Source organism: Loxodonta africana, chromosome 13 (assembly GCF_030014295.1).
Source record: "Loxodonta africana isolate mLoxAfr1 chromosome 13, mLoxAfr1.hap2, whole genome shotgun sequence".
In the NCBI taxonomy this organism is placed as follows: domain Eukaryota; kingdom Metazoa; phylum Chordata; class Mammalia; order Proboscidea; family Elephantidae; genus Loxodonta; species Loxodonta africana.
Window position 1 is genome coordinate 41,084 of NC_087354.1, and position 17,162 is coordinate 58,245.

The window sequence follows — 17,162 nt, forward strand, 5'->3', positions numbered from 1 at the left end:
TGGAAAATGTTTATTAACAGAGGTGGGTAGAAACACCACAAGACGCTGCCATTAAACTGTTAATATGTAAAATATTGACAATTCAAACTAGCAATCTCACAGCAAGAAAGCCAGTATAGGAAAATCAATTACATGTCTGTATTTCCACATTTTTTTTTATTTCCACAGTATCCAAATACAGTGAAGGTTAAATTGTAAAATCGTGTAAAATTAATACAGCATGGAAATACTTAATTGCTCTCAGAACCAACCTGTGATGTGTACATAGAAACACATGAACTATTATTAAGAAATTTAGGAAATCCGAAATGAATTGAGATATGTTCTGTGATAAAAGAGTCAAAGAGTGTTTTAAAAAGGTCAGTTTTCTCATGTTTGATCTATAGATTTCATTAAAAACTCAATCAAAATGAGTATGTGTGAGCAAATGGAAAAGGTCATTCTCAAATTCATACAAAAGTGCCAATAACCAAACATAGTCAAGGTGACTTTGAAGCAGAAAAGCAAAGTTAGAGGAATTGCTTTTACCAGGTAGCAAAACGTACTTCAAAGCTGTGCTGATTAAGACAGTGGATATTGGTGCAGTGATAAAGAGCAAACTGAACCAAGAGAAGAGCTCAGAAATAACACTGCCACGCACACACACGAGGATCTTTGCTTTGTAAGAACTGTGGCACCTCAGAGCAATGAAGGAAACTAATTTTCCAGTAAATGATGTTGAGTCAAATCGATAATTAGCTACAATAAAATAAAGAAAGGAAACTTGAACTCGACTTCACATCATACCTGAAATGGTATCTGAAGAGAAAGTTAGCTTTGAGAAACTGATGGGAATAATGAGAAAGCTTCTAGAAGATAACCAGCATTTGCCCAAGATTTGACGAGTTCCTAACTCCCCGGTTTGAAGCATAAAACCTGTGCTGAGATTCCTGTATTGAGGGATTGCGTTAGTGTAGCAGTGCTGCTGAATCCTCACGTACAAGGTGGAGATGGGCTGTGATTTCTCTCCCCATTTTACGTATTTCATGGGAGCTGCCTGCAGAGCCTCCCCTTCCCTGTACGTCTTGCAGCAGCATCTACACAGGGTAGACTATTATTTTGCAGGAGTTGTGCTAAGTCAGGGAAACCCTGGTGGTGCAGTGGTTAAGAGCTACGGCTGCTAAACAAAGGGTCAGCAGTTCAAATCCACCAGGTGCTCCTTGGAAACTCTATGGGGCAGTTCTACTCTGTCCTATAGGGTCGCTATGAGTCCGAGCCTCCTCGACGGCACCTAACAACAACAACCATAAGCATGAGTGTTACGTGCCACTCAAGCGGAACAAATGGAAACAAAGGCTTTCTTGGTCCTGCTTGGTTAAACACCCAGGAGACCAGGGAGCATCTGGAGAGGGACAGCGGTCCCTACAACATAAAGGGCCGAGGCAGAGTCTAGGCAGCATCACAGGTAGTACTGGGATTAGACACTAGGTCAGAAGCGGTCAGCAGGGATGGACCCCTGAGAGCCTGCAGGTCCCACAGTCTTTTATCCCCAATAGCCGAGACCTGCTCAGCTGATATGGCTCCACACGGTTGATATTTAAAGGGTGCACATCGAGTCAAAGCAGTTGACTTCATCCTGCACACCAATTGGAGGTCTAACTTCTAGGCAGTATAGGAAGGAGGAGAGATTAAACTGAAAGGTCTAGAATTAGGCATCAAAGGTTTGAGCCCTGAGTCACCACTCTCTCAGTGACGAATTCATTTTGGGCAAGTGAATGACTCTTGTTTTCACTTATCTGGCAAACAGCAGGAGTAAGCATAAGAGTGATAAGAATAATGACGGTCTCGCAGATCCACAGGGAGAAATAAGTAAGGTAAATCTTATAAACTGACTGGAACAGTCTCTATTACAAGGGGCAATCTTTGTCCTCTCCATCAATGTCGCTTCTTTTAGAACCACCCAATGACTGATGCCTCTATCTCTGTCAAGCCCCGTTTTCTGCTATCTGAAGAGAGCAGAAATATGTCCACAGGGTCCCTGGTGGTTCCTAGCACACGGGCGATAGTGAATGAAAACTTATTGTCGCATGCTTATGGGAAACCTGACTTTTCGTTTGCAATTGTACGCAGTCATTTTCTTCCTCCTCATCACTTGTGGTAGCCATGGGATTCCTGGTGGAATAAGACCCCCTAAGCTCATTCTAAAAGAGGGTGGGTTGACTTAAGGAATCCACATGTGATCACCCTAGTGAACAACGAGCAAATAAGAAAGTGACGAAAAATGTCTTTGTATCCCGTATTCAATTATGGATTGGGTATATATATGCTATACACGTAAACTTTACTATCATCACTTAGGTTTTCGAATCATAAAGTTGGCATAATTATAAAACTCATACTGATTTATATATAGTGTAATCAGACACTGACGATCTGAAAGGGCACCTCAGCCCTCAGTGCTGCACATGGGTATACTCAGCACTCGGTGCCAAGGCCACAGCACAAAATGGACTGAACTTCTCTGAATTCTGGCCTTTGGAGGAGTGCTCTAATTTTTGTAACACCAAAATACACAGATTTTTTTTCTGTGTTTCTTTTCCTGTTCCCTTCCACCCCCAGAAGGCTGAGGCAACAGAACTGTGAACAAACAAACCTAAGTGACCAGACCGTGTAGTTCTCCTCACATAGAGTGTAAGAGGGTGCACAAATATTTCTGACCATTAGAGGGCACAAGGTGTAACCGACATAGGGTATGAGAGGGTGCACTAATATTTCTGACCATTAGAGGGCACAAGGGGTAACCGATATAGAGTAGTGGAGGGTGCACTAATACTTCTGATCATTAGAGGGCACAAGGTGTAACTGATTGAATCAGCAGAAGGGAAAAAAAGAGCAAGTTGATAGAGATTTTGATATAATTGTCAGTTTTGATAGAAAATGTTTACAAATGAATTTTAAATATTGCTCCTATACTTTGATGCAGATATTACAAGTATCTTTCGCATCAACTTGGGTGCCAAGAAGAGAGTGACAAACCAAGCCCAATGACACATGAATGAATAATGAATGGATAATGCCAGAGAAGGGATCATTCTGGGAGGTAAGGTAATAATATTTTAAAGTCCATTTCCGTAAATTGTGATATTGATTGAAATGAGAAAAATAAAATAAGCTCTTTCCAAATCCAGGCATTTTCTCTTAATATGTATTGACGATCTAACTCTTAGCACAATAGGAATAGAAAAGAATTTCCCTGATCTGATAAACAGAATGTTTAAAATCATTTAGGTTCATACCATACTTCATGTTGAAATCTTCAGAACTTTTCCCTTGAGATCCAGAATGAGGTTAGGATGCCCTCAGTGAAACTTTATGTGTAAAAACAATTGTGAAAGTCTTAACCAGTGTAACAAGGCAAGGAAAGAGGAAAACTATTATAATTGGAAAATGTTTATTAACAGAGGTGGGTAGAAACACCACAAGACGCTGCCATTAAACTGTTAATATGTAAAATATTGACAATTCAAACTAGCAATCTCACAGCAAGAAAGCCAGTATAGGAAAATCAATTACATGTCTGTATTTCCACATTTTTTTTTATTTCCACAGTATCCAAATACAGTGAAGGTTAAATTGTAAAATCGTGTAAAATTAATACAGCATGGAAATACTTAATTGCTCTCAGAACCAACCTGTGATGTGTACATAGAAACACATGAACTATTATTAAGAAATTTAGGAAATCCGAAATGAATTGAGATATGTTCTGTGATAAAAGAGTCAAAGAGTGTTTTAAAAAGGTCAGTTTTCTCATGTTTGATCTATAGATTTCATTAAAAACTCAATCAAAATGAGTATGTGTGAGCAAATGGAAAAGGTCATTCTCAAATTCATACAAAAGTGCCAATAACCAAACATAGTCAAGGTGACTTTGAAGCAGAAAAGCAAAGTTAGAGGAATTGCTTTTACCAGGTAGCAAAACGTACTTCAAAGCTGTGCTGATTAAGACAGTGGATATTGGTGCAGTGATAAAGAGCAAACTGAACCAAGAGAAGAGCTCAGAAATAACACTGCCACGCACACACACGAGGATCTTTGCTTTGTAAGAACTGTGGCACCTCAGAGCAATGAAGGAAACTAATTTTCCAGTAAATGATGTTGAGTCAAATCGATAATTAGCTACAATAAAATAAAGAAAGGAAACTTGAACTCGACTTCACATCATACCTGAAATGGTATCTGAAGAGAAAGTTAGCTTTGAGAAACTGATGGGAATAATGAGAAAGCTTCTAGAAGATAACCAGCATTTGCCCAAGATTTGACGAGTTCCTAACTCCCCGGTTTGAAGCATAAAACCTGTGCTGAGATTCCTGTATTGAGGGATTGCGTTAGTGTAGCAGTGCTGCTGAATCCTCACGTACAAGGTGGAGATGGGCTGTGATTTCTCTCCCCATTTTACGTATTTCATGGGAGCTGCCTGCAGAGCCTCCCCTTCCCTGTACGTCTTGCAGCAGCATCTACACAGGGTAGACTATTATTTTGCAGGAGTTGTGCTAAGTCAGGGAAACCCTGGTGGTGCAGTGGTTAAGAGCTACGGCTGCTAAACAAAGGGTCAGCAGTTCAAATCCACCAGGTGCTCCTTGGAAACTCTATGGGGCAGTTCTACTCTGTCCTATAGGGTCGCTATGAGTCCGAGCCTCCTCGACGGCACCTAACAACAACAACCATAAGCATGAGTGTTACGTGCCACTCAAGCGGAACAAATGGAAACAAAGGCTTTCTTGGTCCTGCTTGGTTAAACACCCAGGAGACCAGGGAGCATCTGGAGAGGGACAGCGGTCCCTACAACATAAAGGGCCGAGGCAGAGTCTAGGCAGCATCACAGGTAGTACTGGGATTAGACACTAGGTCAGAAGCGGTCAGCAGGGATGGACCCCTGAGAGCCTGCAGGTCCCACAGTCTTTTATCCCCAATAGCCGAGACCTGCTCAGCTGATATGGCTCCACACGGTTGATATTTAAAGGGTGCACATCGAGTCAAAGCAGTTGACTTCATCCTGCACACCAATTGGAGGTCTAACTTCTAGGCAGTATAGGAAGGAGGAGAGATTAAACTGAAAGGTCTAGAATTAGGCATCAAAGGTTTGAGCCCTGAGTCACCACTCTCTCAGTGACGAATTCATTTTGGGCAAGTGAATGACTCTTGTTTTCACTTATCTGGCAAACAGCAGGAGTAAGCATAAGAGTGATAAGAATAATGACGGTCTCGCAGATCCACAGGGAGAAATAAGTAAGGTAAATCTTATAAACTGACTGGAACAGTCTCTATTACAAGGGGCAATCTTTGTCCTCTCCATCAATGTCGCTTCTTTTAGAACCACCCAATGACTGATGCCTCTATCTCTGTCAAGCCCCGTTTTCTGCTATCTGAAGAGAGCAGAAATATGTCCACAGGGTCCCTGGTGGTTCCTAGCACACGGGCGATAGTGAATGAAAACTTATTGTCGCATGCTTATGGGAAACCTGACTTTTCGTTTGCAATTGTACGCAGTCATTTTCTTCCTCCTCATCACTTGTGGTAGCCATGGGATTCCTGGTGGAATAAGACCCCCTAAGCTCATTCTAAAAGAGGGTGGGTTGACTTAAGGAATCCACATGTGATCACCCTAGTGAACAACGAGCAAATAAGAAAGTGACGAAAAATGTCTTTGTATCCCGTATTCAATTATGGATTGGGTATATATATGCTATACACGTAAACTTTACTATCATCACTTAGGTTTTCGAATCATAAAGTTGGCATAATTATAAAACTCATACTGATTTATATATAGTGTAATCAGACACTGACGATCTGAAAGGGCACCTCAGCCCTCAGTGCTGCACATGGGTATACTCAGCACTCGGTGCCAAGGCCACAGCACAAAATGGACTGAACTTCTCTGAATTCTGGCCTTTGGAGGAGTGCTCTAATTTTTGTAACACCAAAATACACAGATTTTTTTTCTGTGTTTCTTTTCCTGTTCCCTTCCACCCCCAGAAGGCTGAGGCAACAGAACTGTGAACAAACAAACCTAAGTGACCAGACCGTGTAGTTCTCCTCACATAGAGTGTAAGAGGGTGCACAAATATTTCTGACCATTAGAGGGCACAAGGTGTAACCGACATAGGGTATGAGAGGGTGCACTAATATTTCTGACCATTAGAGGGCACAAGGGGTAACCGATATAGAGTAGTGGAGGGTGCACTAATACTTCTGATCATTAGAGGGCACAAGGTGTAACTGATTGAATCAGCAGAAGGGAAAAAAAGAGCAAGTTGATAGAGATTTTGATATAATTGTCAGTTTTGATAGAAAATGTTTACAAATGAATTTTAAATATTGCTCCTATACTTTGATGCAGATATTACAAGTATCTTTCGCATCAACTTGGGTGCCAAGAAGAGAGTGACAAACCAAGCCCAATGACACATGAATGAATAATGAATGGATAATGCCAGAGAAGGGATCATTCTGGGAGGTAAGGTAATAATATTTTAAAGTCCATTTCCGTAAATTGTGATATTGATTCAAATGAGAAAAATAAAATAAGCTCTTTCCAAATCCAGGCATTTTCTCTTAATATGTATTGACGATCTAACTCTTAGCACAATAGGAATAGAAAAGAATTTCCCTGATCTGATAAACAGAATGTTTAAAATCATTTAGGTTCATACCATACTTCATGTTGAAATCTTCAGAACTTTTCCCTTGAGATCCAGAATGAGGTTAGGATGCCCTCAGTGAAACTTTATGTGTAAAAACAATTGTGAAAGTCTTAACCAGTGTAACAAGGCAAGGAAAGAGGAAAACTATTATAATTGGAAAATGTTTATTAACAGAGGTGGGTCGAAACACCACAAGACGCTGCCATTAAACTGTTAATATGTAAAATATTGACAATTCAAACTAGCAATCTCACAGCAAGAAAGCCAGTATAGGAAAATCAATTACATGTCTGTATTTCCACATTTTTTTTTATTTCCACAGTATCCAAATACAGTGAAGGTTAAATTGTAAAATCGTGTAAAATTAATACAGCATGGAAATACTTAATTGCTCTCAGAACCAACCTGTGATGTGTACATAGAAACACATGAACTATTATTAAGAAATTTAGGAAATCCGAAATGAATTGAGATATGTTCTGTGATAAAAGAGTCAAAGAGTGTTTTAAAAAGGTCAGTTTTCTCATGTTTGATCTATAGATTTCATTAAAAACTCAATCAAAATGAGTATGTGTGAGCAAATGGAAAAGGTCATTCTCAAATTCATACAAAAGTGCCAATAACCAAACATAGTCAAGGTGACTTTGAAGCAGAAAAGCAAAGTTAGAGGAATTGCTTTTACCAGGTAGCAAAACGTACTTCAAAGCTGTGCTGATTAAGACAGTGGATATTGGTGCAGTGATAAAGAGCAAACTGAACCAAGAGAAGAGCTCAGAAATAACACTGCCACGCACACACACGAGGATCTTTGCTTTGTAAGAACTGTGGCACCTCAGAGCAATGAAGGAAACTAATTTTCCAGTAAATGATGTTGAGTCAAATCGATAATTAGCTACAATAAAATAAAGAAAGGAAACTTGAACTCGACTTCACATCATACCTGAAATGGTATCTGAAGAGAAAGTTAGCTTTGAGAAACTGATGGGAATAATGAGAAAGCTTCTAGAAGATAACCAGCATTTGCCCAAGATTTGACGAGTTCCTAACTCCCCGGTTTGAAGCATAAAACCTGTGCTGAGATTCCTGTATTGAGGGATTGCGTTAGTGTAGCAGTGCTGCTGAATCCTCACGTACAAGGTGGAGATGGGCTGTGATTTCTCTCCCCATTTTACGTATTTCATGGGAGCTGCCTGCAGAGCCTCCCCTTCCCTGTACGTCTTGCAGCAGCATCTACACAGGGTAGACTATTATTTTGCAGGAGTTGTGCTAAGTCAGGGAAACCCTGGTGGTGCAGTGGTTAAGAGCTACGGCTGCTAAACAAAGGGTCAGCAGTTCAAATCCACCAGGTGCTCCTTGGAAACTCTATGGGGCAGTTCTACTCTGTCCTATAGGGTCGCTATGAGTCCGAGCCTCCTCGACGGCACCTAACAACAACAACCATAAGCATGAGTGTTACGTGCCACTCAAGCGGAACAAACGGAAACAAAGGCTTTCTTGGTCCTGCTTGGTTAAACACCCAGGAGACCAGGGAGCATCTGGAGAGGGACAGCGGTCCCTACAACATAAAGGGCCGAGGCAGAGTCTAGGCAGCATCACAGGTAGTACTGGGATTAGACACTAGGTCAGAAGCGGTCAGCAGGGATGGACCCCTGAGAGCCTGCAGGTCCCACAGTCTTTTATCCCCAATAGCCGAGACCTGCTCAGCTGATATGGCTCCACACGGTTGATATTTAAAGGGTGCACATCGAGTCAAAGCAGTTGACTTCATCCTGCACACCAATTGGAGGTCTAACTTCTAGGCAGTATAGGAAGGAGGAGAGATTAAACTGAAAGGTCTAGAATTAGGCATCAAAGGTTTGAGCCCTGAGTCACCACTCTCTCAGTGACGAATTCATTTTGGGCAAGTGAATGACTCTTGTTTTCACTTATCTGGCAAACAGCAGGAGTAAGCATAAGAGTGATAAGAATAATGACGGTCTCGCAGATCCACAGGGAGAAATAAGTAAGGTAAATCTTATAAACTGACTGGAACAGTCTCTATTACAAGGGGCAATCTTTGTCCTCTCCATCAATGTCGCTTCTTTTAGAACCACCCAATGACTGATGCCTCTATCTCTGTCAAGCCCCGTTTTCTGCTATCTGAAGAGAGCAGAAATATGTCCACAGGGTCCCTGGTGGTTCCTAGCACACGGGCGATAGTGAATGAAAACTTATTGTCGCATGCTTATGGGAAACCTGACTTTTCGTTTGCAATTGTACGCAGTCATTTTCTTCCTCCTCATCACTTGTGGTAGCCATGGGATTCCTGGTGGAATAAGACCCCCTAAGCTCATTCTAAAAGAGGGTGGGTTGACTTAAGGAATCCACATGTGATCACCCTAGTGAACAACGAGCAAATAAGAAAGTGACGAAAAATGTCTTTGTATCCCGTATTCAATTATGGATTGGGTATATATATGCTATACACGTAAACTTTACTATCATCACTTAGGTTTTCGAATCATAAAGTTGGCATAATTATAAAACTCATACTGATTTATATATAGTGTAATCAGACACTGACGATCTGAAAGGGCACCTCAGCCCTCAGTGCTGCACATGGGTATACTCAGCACTCGGTGCCAAGGCCACAGCACAAAATGGACTGAACTTCTCTGAATTCTGGCCTTTGGAGGAGTGCTCTAATTTTTGTAACACCAAAATACACAGATTTTTTTTCTGTGTTTCTTTTCCTGTTCCCTTCCACCCCCAGAAGGCTGAGGCAACAGAACTGTGAACAAACAAACCTAAGTGACCAGACCGTGTAGTTCTCCTCACATAGAGTGTAAGAGGGTGCACAAATATTTCTGACCATTAGAGGGCACAAGGTGTAACCGACATAGGGTATGAGAGGGTGCACTAATATTTCTGACCATTAGAGGGCACAAGGGGTAACCGATATAGAGTAGTGGAGGGTGCACTAATATTTCTGATCATTAGAGGGCACAAGGTGTAACTGATTGAATCAGCAGAAGGGAAAAAAAGAGCAAGTTGATAGAGATTTTGATATAATTGTCAGTTTTGATAGAAAATGTTTACAAATGAATTTTAAATATTGCTCCTATACTTTGATGCAGATATTACAAGTATCTTTCGCATCAACTTGGGTGCAAAGAAGAGAGTGACAAACCAAGCCCAATGACACATGAATGAATAATGAATGGATAATGCCAGAGAAGGGATCATTCTGGGAGGTAAGGTAATAATATTTTAAAGTCCATTTCCGTAAATTGTGATATTGATTCAAATGAGAAAAATAAAATAAGCTCTTTCCAAATCCAGGCATTTTCTCTTAATATGTATTGACGATCTAACTCTTAGCACAATAGGAATAGAAAAGAATTTCCCTGATCTGATAAACAGAATGTTTAAAATCATTTAGGTTCATACCATACTTCATGTTGAAATCTTCAGAACTTTTCCCTTGAGATCCAGAATGAGGTTAGGATGCCCTCAGTGAAACTTTATGTGTAAAAACAATTGTGAAAGTCTTAACCAGTGTAACAAGGCAAGGAAAGAGGAAAACTATTATAATTGGAAAATGTTTATTAACAGAGGTGGGTCGAAACACCACAAGACGCTGCCATTAAACTGTTAATATGTAAAATATTGACAATTCAAACTAGCAATCTCACAGCAAGAAAGCCAGTATAGGAAAATCAATTACATGTCTGTATTTCCACATTTTTTTTTATTTCCACAGTATCCAAATACAGTGAAGGTTAAATTGTAAAATCGTGTAAAATTAATACAGCATGGAAATACTTAATTGCTCTCAGAACCAACCTGTGATGTGTACATAGAAACACATGAACTATTATTAAGAAATTTAGGAAATCCGAAATGAATTGAGATATGTTCTGTGATAAAAGAGTCAAAGAGTGTTTTAAAAAGGTCAGTTTTCTCATGTTTGATCTATAGATTTCATTAAAAACTCAATCAAAATGAGTATGTGTGAGCAAATGGAAAAGGTCATTCTCAAATTCATACAAAAGTGCCAATAACCAAACATAGTCAAGGTGACTTTGAAGCAGAAAAGCAAAGTTAGAGGAATTGCTTTTACCAGGTAGCAAAACGTACTTCAAAGCTGTGCTGATTAAGACAGTGGATATTGGTGCAGTGATAAAGAGCAAACTGAACCAAGAGAAGAGCTCAGAAATAACACTGCCACGCACACACACGAGGATCTTTGCTTTGTAAGAACTGTGGCACCTCAGAGCAATGAAGGAAACTAATTTTCCAGTAAATGATGTTGAGTCAAATCGATAATTAGCTACAATAAAATAAAGAAAGGAAACTTGAACTCGACTTCACATCATACCTGAAATGGTATCTGAAGAGAAAGTTAGCTTTGAGAAACTGATGGGAATAATGAGAAAGCTTCTAGAAGATAACCAGCATTTGCCCAAGATTTGACGAGTTCCTAACTCCCCGGTTTGAAGCATAAAACCTGTGCTGAGATTCCTGTATTGAGGGATTGCGTTAGTGTAGCAGTGCTGCTGAATCCTCACGTACAAGGTGGAGATGGGCTGTGATTTCTCTCCCCATTTTACGTATTTCATGGGAGCTGCCTGCAGAGCCTCCCCTTCCCTGTACGTCTTGCAGCAGCATCTACACAGGGTAGACTATTATTTTGCAGGAGTTGTGCTAAGTCAGGGAAACCCTGGTGGTGTAGTGGTTAAGAGCTACGGCTGCTAAACAAAGGGTCAGCAGTTCAAATCCACCAGGTGCTCCTTGGAAACTCTATGGGGCAGTTCTACTCTGTCCTATAGGGTCGCTATGAGTCCGAGCCTCCTCGACGGCACCTAACAACAACAACCATAAGCATGAGTGTTACGTGCCACTCAAGCGGAACAAATGGAAACAAAGGCTTTCTTGGTCCTGCTTGGTTAAACACCCAGGAGACCAGGGAGCATCTGGAGAGGGACAGCGGTCCCTACAACATAAAGGGCCGAGGCAGAGTCTAGGCAGCATCACAGGTAGTACTGGGATTAGACACTAGGTCAGAAGCGGTCAGCAGGGATGGACCCCTGAGAGCCTGCAGGTCCCACAGTCTTTTATCCCCAATAGCCGAGACCTGCTCAGCTGATATGGCTCCACACGGTTGATATTTAAAGGGTGCACATCGAGTCAAAGCAGTTGACTTCATCCTGCACACCAATTGGAGGTCTAACTTCTAGGCAGTATAGGAAGGAGGAGAGATTAAACTGAAAGGTCTAGAATTAGGCATCAAAGGTTTGAGCCCTGAGTCACCACTCTCTCAGTGACGAATTCATTTTGGGCAAGTGAATGACTCTTGTTTTCACTTATCTGGCAAACAGCAGGAGTAAGCATAAGAGTGATAAGAATAATGACGGTCTCGCAGATCCACAGGGAGAAATAAGTAAGGTAAATCTTATAAACTGACTGGAACAGTCTCTATTACAAGGGGCAATCTTTGTCCTCTCCATCAATGTCGCTTCTTTTAGAACCACCCAATGACTGATGCCTCTATCTCTGTCAAGCCCCGTTTTCTGCTATCTGAAGAGAGCAGAAATATGTCCACAGGGTCCCTGGTGGTTCCTAGCACACGGGCGATAGTGAATGAAAACTTATTGTCGCATGCTTATGGGAAACCTGACTTTTCGTTTGCAATTGTACGCAGTCATTTTCTTCCTCCTCATCACTTGTGGTAGCCATGGGATTCCTGGTGGAATAAGACCCCCTAAGCTCATTCTAAAAGAGGGTGGGTTGACTTAAGGAATCCACATGTGATCACCCTAGTGAACAACGAGCAAATAAGAAAGTGACGAAAAATGTCTTTGTATCCCGTATTCAATTATGGATTGGGTATATATATGCTATACACGTAAACTTTACTATCATCACTTAGGTTTTCGAATCATAAAGTTGGCATAATTATAAAACTCATACTGATTTATATATAGTGTAATCAGACACTGACGATCTGAAAGGGCACCTCAGCCCTCAGTGCTGCACATGGGTATACTCAGCACTCGGTGCCAAGGCCACAGCACAAAATGGACTGAACTTCTCTGAATTCTGGCCTTTGGAGGAGTGCTCTAATTTTTGTAACACCAAAATACACAGATTTTTTTTTCTGTGTTTCTTTTCCTGTTCCCTTCCACCCCCAGAAGGCAGAGGCAACAGAACTGTGAACAAACAAACCTAAGTGACCAGACCGTGTAGTTCTCCTCACATAGAGTGTAAGAGGGTGCACAAATATTTCTGACCATAAGAGGGCACAAGGTGTAACCGACATAGGGTATGAGAGGGTGCACTAATATTTCTGACCATTAGAGGGCACAAGGGGTAACCGATATAGAGTAGTGGAGGGTGCACTAATATTTCTGATCATTAGAGGGCACAAGGTGTAACTGATTGAATCAGCAGAAGGGAAAAAAAGAGCAAGTTGATAGAGATTTTGATATAATTGTCAGTTTTGATAGAAAATGTTTACAAATGAATTTTAAATATTGCTCCTATACTTTGATGCAGATATTACAAGTATCTTTCGCATCAACTTGGGTGCAAAGAAGAGAGTGACAAACCAAGCCCAATGACACATGGATGAATAATGAATGGATAATGCCAGAGAAGGGATCATTCTGGGAGGTAAGGTAATAATATTTTAAAGTCCATTTCCGTAAATTGTGATATTGATTGAAATGAGAAAAATAAAATAAGCTCTTTCCAAATCCAGGCATTTTCTCTTAATATGTATTGACGATCTAACTCTTAGCACAATAGGAATAGAAAAGAATTTCCCTGATCTGATAAACAGAATGTTTAAAATCATTTAGGTTCATACCATACTTCATGTTGAAATCTTCAGAACTTTTCCCTTGAGATCCAGAATGAGGTTAGGATGCCCTCAGTGAAACTTTATGTGTAAAAACAATTGTGAAAGTCTTAACCAGTGTAACAAGGCAAGGAAAGAGGAAAACTATTATAATTGGAAAATGTTTATTAACAGAGGTGGGTCGAAACACCACAAGACGCTGCCATTAAACTGTTAATATGTAAAATATTGACAATTCAAACTAGCAATCTCACAGCAAGAAAGCCAGTATAGGAAAATCAATTACATGTCTGTATTTCCACATTTTTTTTTATTTCCACAGTATCCAAATACAGTGAAGGTTAAATTGTAAAATCGTGTAAAATTAATACAGCATGGAAATACTTAATTGCTCTCAGAACCAACCTGTGATGTGTACATAGAAACACATGAACTATTATTAAGAAATTTAGGAAATCCGAAATGAATTGAGATATGTTCTGTGATAAAAGAGTCAAAGAGTGTTTTAAAAAGGTCAGTTTTCTCATGTTTGATCTATAGATTTCATTAAAAACTCAATCAAAATGAGTATGTGTGAGCAAATGGAAAAGGTCATTCTCAAATTCATACAAAAGTGCCAATAACCAAACATAGTCAAGGTGACTTTGAAGCAGAAAAGCAAAGTTAGAGGAATTGCTTTTACCAGGTAGCAAAACGTACTTCAAAGCTGTGCTGATTAAGACAGTGGATATTGGTGCAGTGATAAAGAGCAAACTGAACCAAGAGAAGAGCTCAGAAATAACACTGCCACGCACACACACGAGGATCTTTGCTTTGTAAGAACTGTGGCACCTCAGAGCAATGAAGGAAACTAATTTTCCAGTAAATGATGTTGAGTCAAATCGATAATTAGCTACAATAAAATAAAGAAAGGAAACTTGAACTCGACTTCACATCATACCTGAAATGGTATCTGAAGAGAAAGTTAGCTTTGAGAAACTGATGGGAATAATGAGAAAGCTTCTAGAAGATAACCAGCATTTGCCCAAGATTTGACGAGTTCCTAACTCCCCGGTTTGAAGCATAAAACCTGTGCTGAGATTCCTGTATTGAGGGATTGCGTTAGTGTAGCAGTGCTGCTGAATCCTCACGTACAAGGTGGAGATGGGCTGTGATTTCTCTCCCCATTTTACGTATTTCATGGGAGCTGCCTGCAGAGCCTCCCCTTCCCTGTACGTCTTGCAGCAGCATCTACACAGGGTAGACTATTATTTTGCAGGAGTTGTGCTAAGTCAGGGAAACCCTGGTGGTGTAGTGGTTAAGAGCTACGGCTGCTAAACAAAGGGTCAGCAGTTCAAATCCACCAGGTGCTCCTTGGAAACTCTATGGGGCAGTTCTACTCTGTCCTATAGGGTCGCTATGAGTCCGAGCCTCCTCGACGGCACCTAACAACAACAACCATAAGCATGAGTGTTACGTGCCACTCAAGCGGAACAAATGGAAACAAAGGCTTTCTTGGTCCTGCTTGGTTAAACACCCAGGAGACCAGGGAGCATCTGGAGAGGGACAGCGGTCCCTACAACATAAAGGGCCGAGGCAGAGTCTAGGCAGCCTCACAGGTTGTACTGGGATTAGACACTAGGTCAGAAGCGGTCAGCAGGGATGGACCCCTGAGAGCCTGCAGGTCCCACAGTCTTTTATCCCCAATAGCCGAGACCTGCTCAGCTGATATGGCTCCACACGGTTGATATTTAAAGGGTGCACATCGAGTCAAAGCAGTTGACTTCATCCTGCACACCAATTGGAGGTCTAACTTCTAGGCAGTATAGGAAGGAGGAGAGATTAAACTGAAAGGTCTAGAATTAGGCATCAAAGGTTTGAGCCCTGAGTCACCACTCTCTCAGTGACGAATTCATTTTGGGCAAGTGAATGACTCTTGTTTTCACTTATCTGGCAAACAGCAGGAGTAAGCATAAGAGTGATAAGAATAATGACGGTCTCGCAGATCCACAGGGAGAAATAAGTAAGGTAAATCTTATAAACTGACTGGAACAGTCTCTATTACAAGGGGCAATCTTTGTCCTCTCCATCAATGTCGCTTCTTTTAGAACCACCCAATGACTGATGCCTCTATCTCTGTCAAGCCCCGTTTTCTGCTATCTGAAGAGAGCAGAAATATGTCCACAGGGTCCCTGGTGGTTCCTAGCACACGGGCGATAGTGAATGAAAACTTATTGTCGCATGCTTATGGGAAACCTGACTTTTCGTTTGCAATTGTACGCAGTCATTTTCTTCCTCCTCATCACTTGTGGTAGCCATGGGATTCCTGGTGGAATAAGACCCCCTAAGCTCATTCTAAAAGAGGGTGGGTTGACTTAAGGAATCCACATGTGATCACCCTAGTGAACAACGAGCAAATAAGAAAGTGACGAAAAATGTCTTTGTATCCCGTATTCAATTATGGATTGGGTATATATATGCTATACACGTAAACTTTACTATCATTACTTAGGTTTTCGAATCATAAAGTTGGCATAATTATAAAACTCATACTGATTTATATATAGTGTAATCAGACACTGACGATCTGAAAGGGCACCTCAGCCCTCAGTGCTGCACATGGGTATACTCAGCACTCGGTGCCAAGGCCACAGCACAAAATGGACTGAACTTCTCTGAATTCTGGCCTTTGGAGGAGTGCTCTAATTTTTGTAACACCAAAATACACAGATTTTTTTTTCTGTGTTTCTTTTCCTGTTCCCTTCCACCCCCAGAAGGCTGAGGCAACAGAACTGTGAACAAACAAACCTAAGTGACCAGACCGTGTAGTTCTCCTCACATAGAGTGTAAGAGGGTGCACAAATATTTCTGACCATTAGAGGGCACAAGGTGTAACCGACATAGGGTATGAGAGGGTGCACTAATATTTCTGACCATTAGAGGGCACAAGGTGTAACCGACATAGGGTATGAGAGGGTGCACTAATATTTCTGACCATTAGAGGGCACAAGGGGTAACCGATATAGAGTAGTGGAGGGTGCACTAATACTTCTGATCATTAGAGGGCACAAGGTGTAACTGATTGAATCAGCAGAAGGGAAAAAAAGAGCAAGTTGATAGAGATTTTGATATAATTGTCAGTTTTGATAGAAAATGTTTACAAATGAATTTTAAATATTGCTCCTATACTTTGATGCAGATATTACAAGTATCTTTCGCATCAACTTGGGTGCCAAGAAGAGAGTGACAAACCAAGCCCAATGACACATGAATGAATAATGAATGGATAATGCCAGAGAAGGGATCATTCTGGGAGGTAAGGTAATAATATTTTAAAGTCCATTTCCGTAAATTGTGATATTGATTCAAATGAGAAAAATAAAATAAGCTCTTTCCAAATCCAGGCATTTTCTCTTAATATGTATTGACGATCTAACTCTTAGCACAATAGGAATAGAAAAGAATTTCCCTGATCTGATAAACAGAATGTTTAAAATCATTTAGGTTCATACCATACTTCATGTTGAAATCTTCAGAACTTTTCCCTTGAGATCCAGAATGAGGTTAGGATGCCCTCAGTGAAACTTTATGTGTAAAAACAATTGTGAAAGTCTTAACCAGTGTAACAAGGCAAGGAAAGAGGAAAACTATTATAA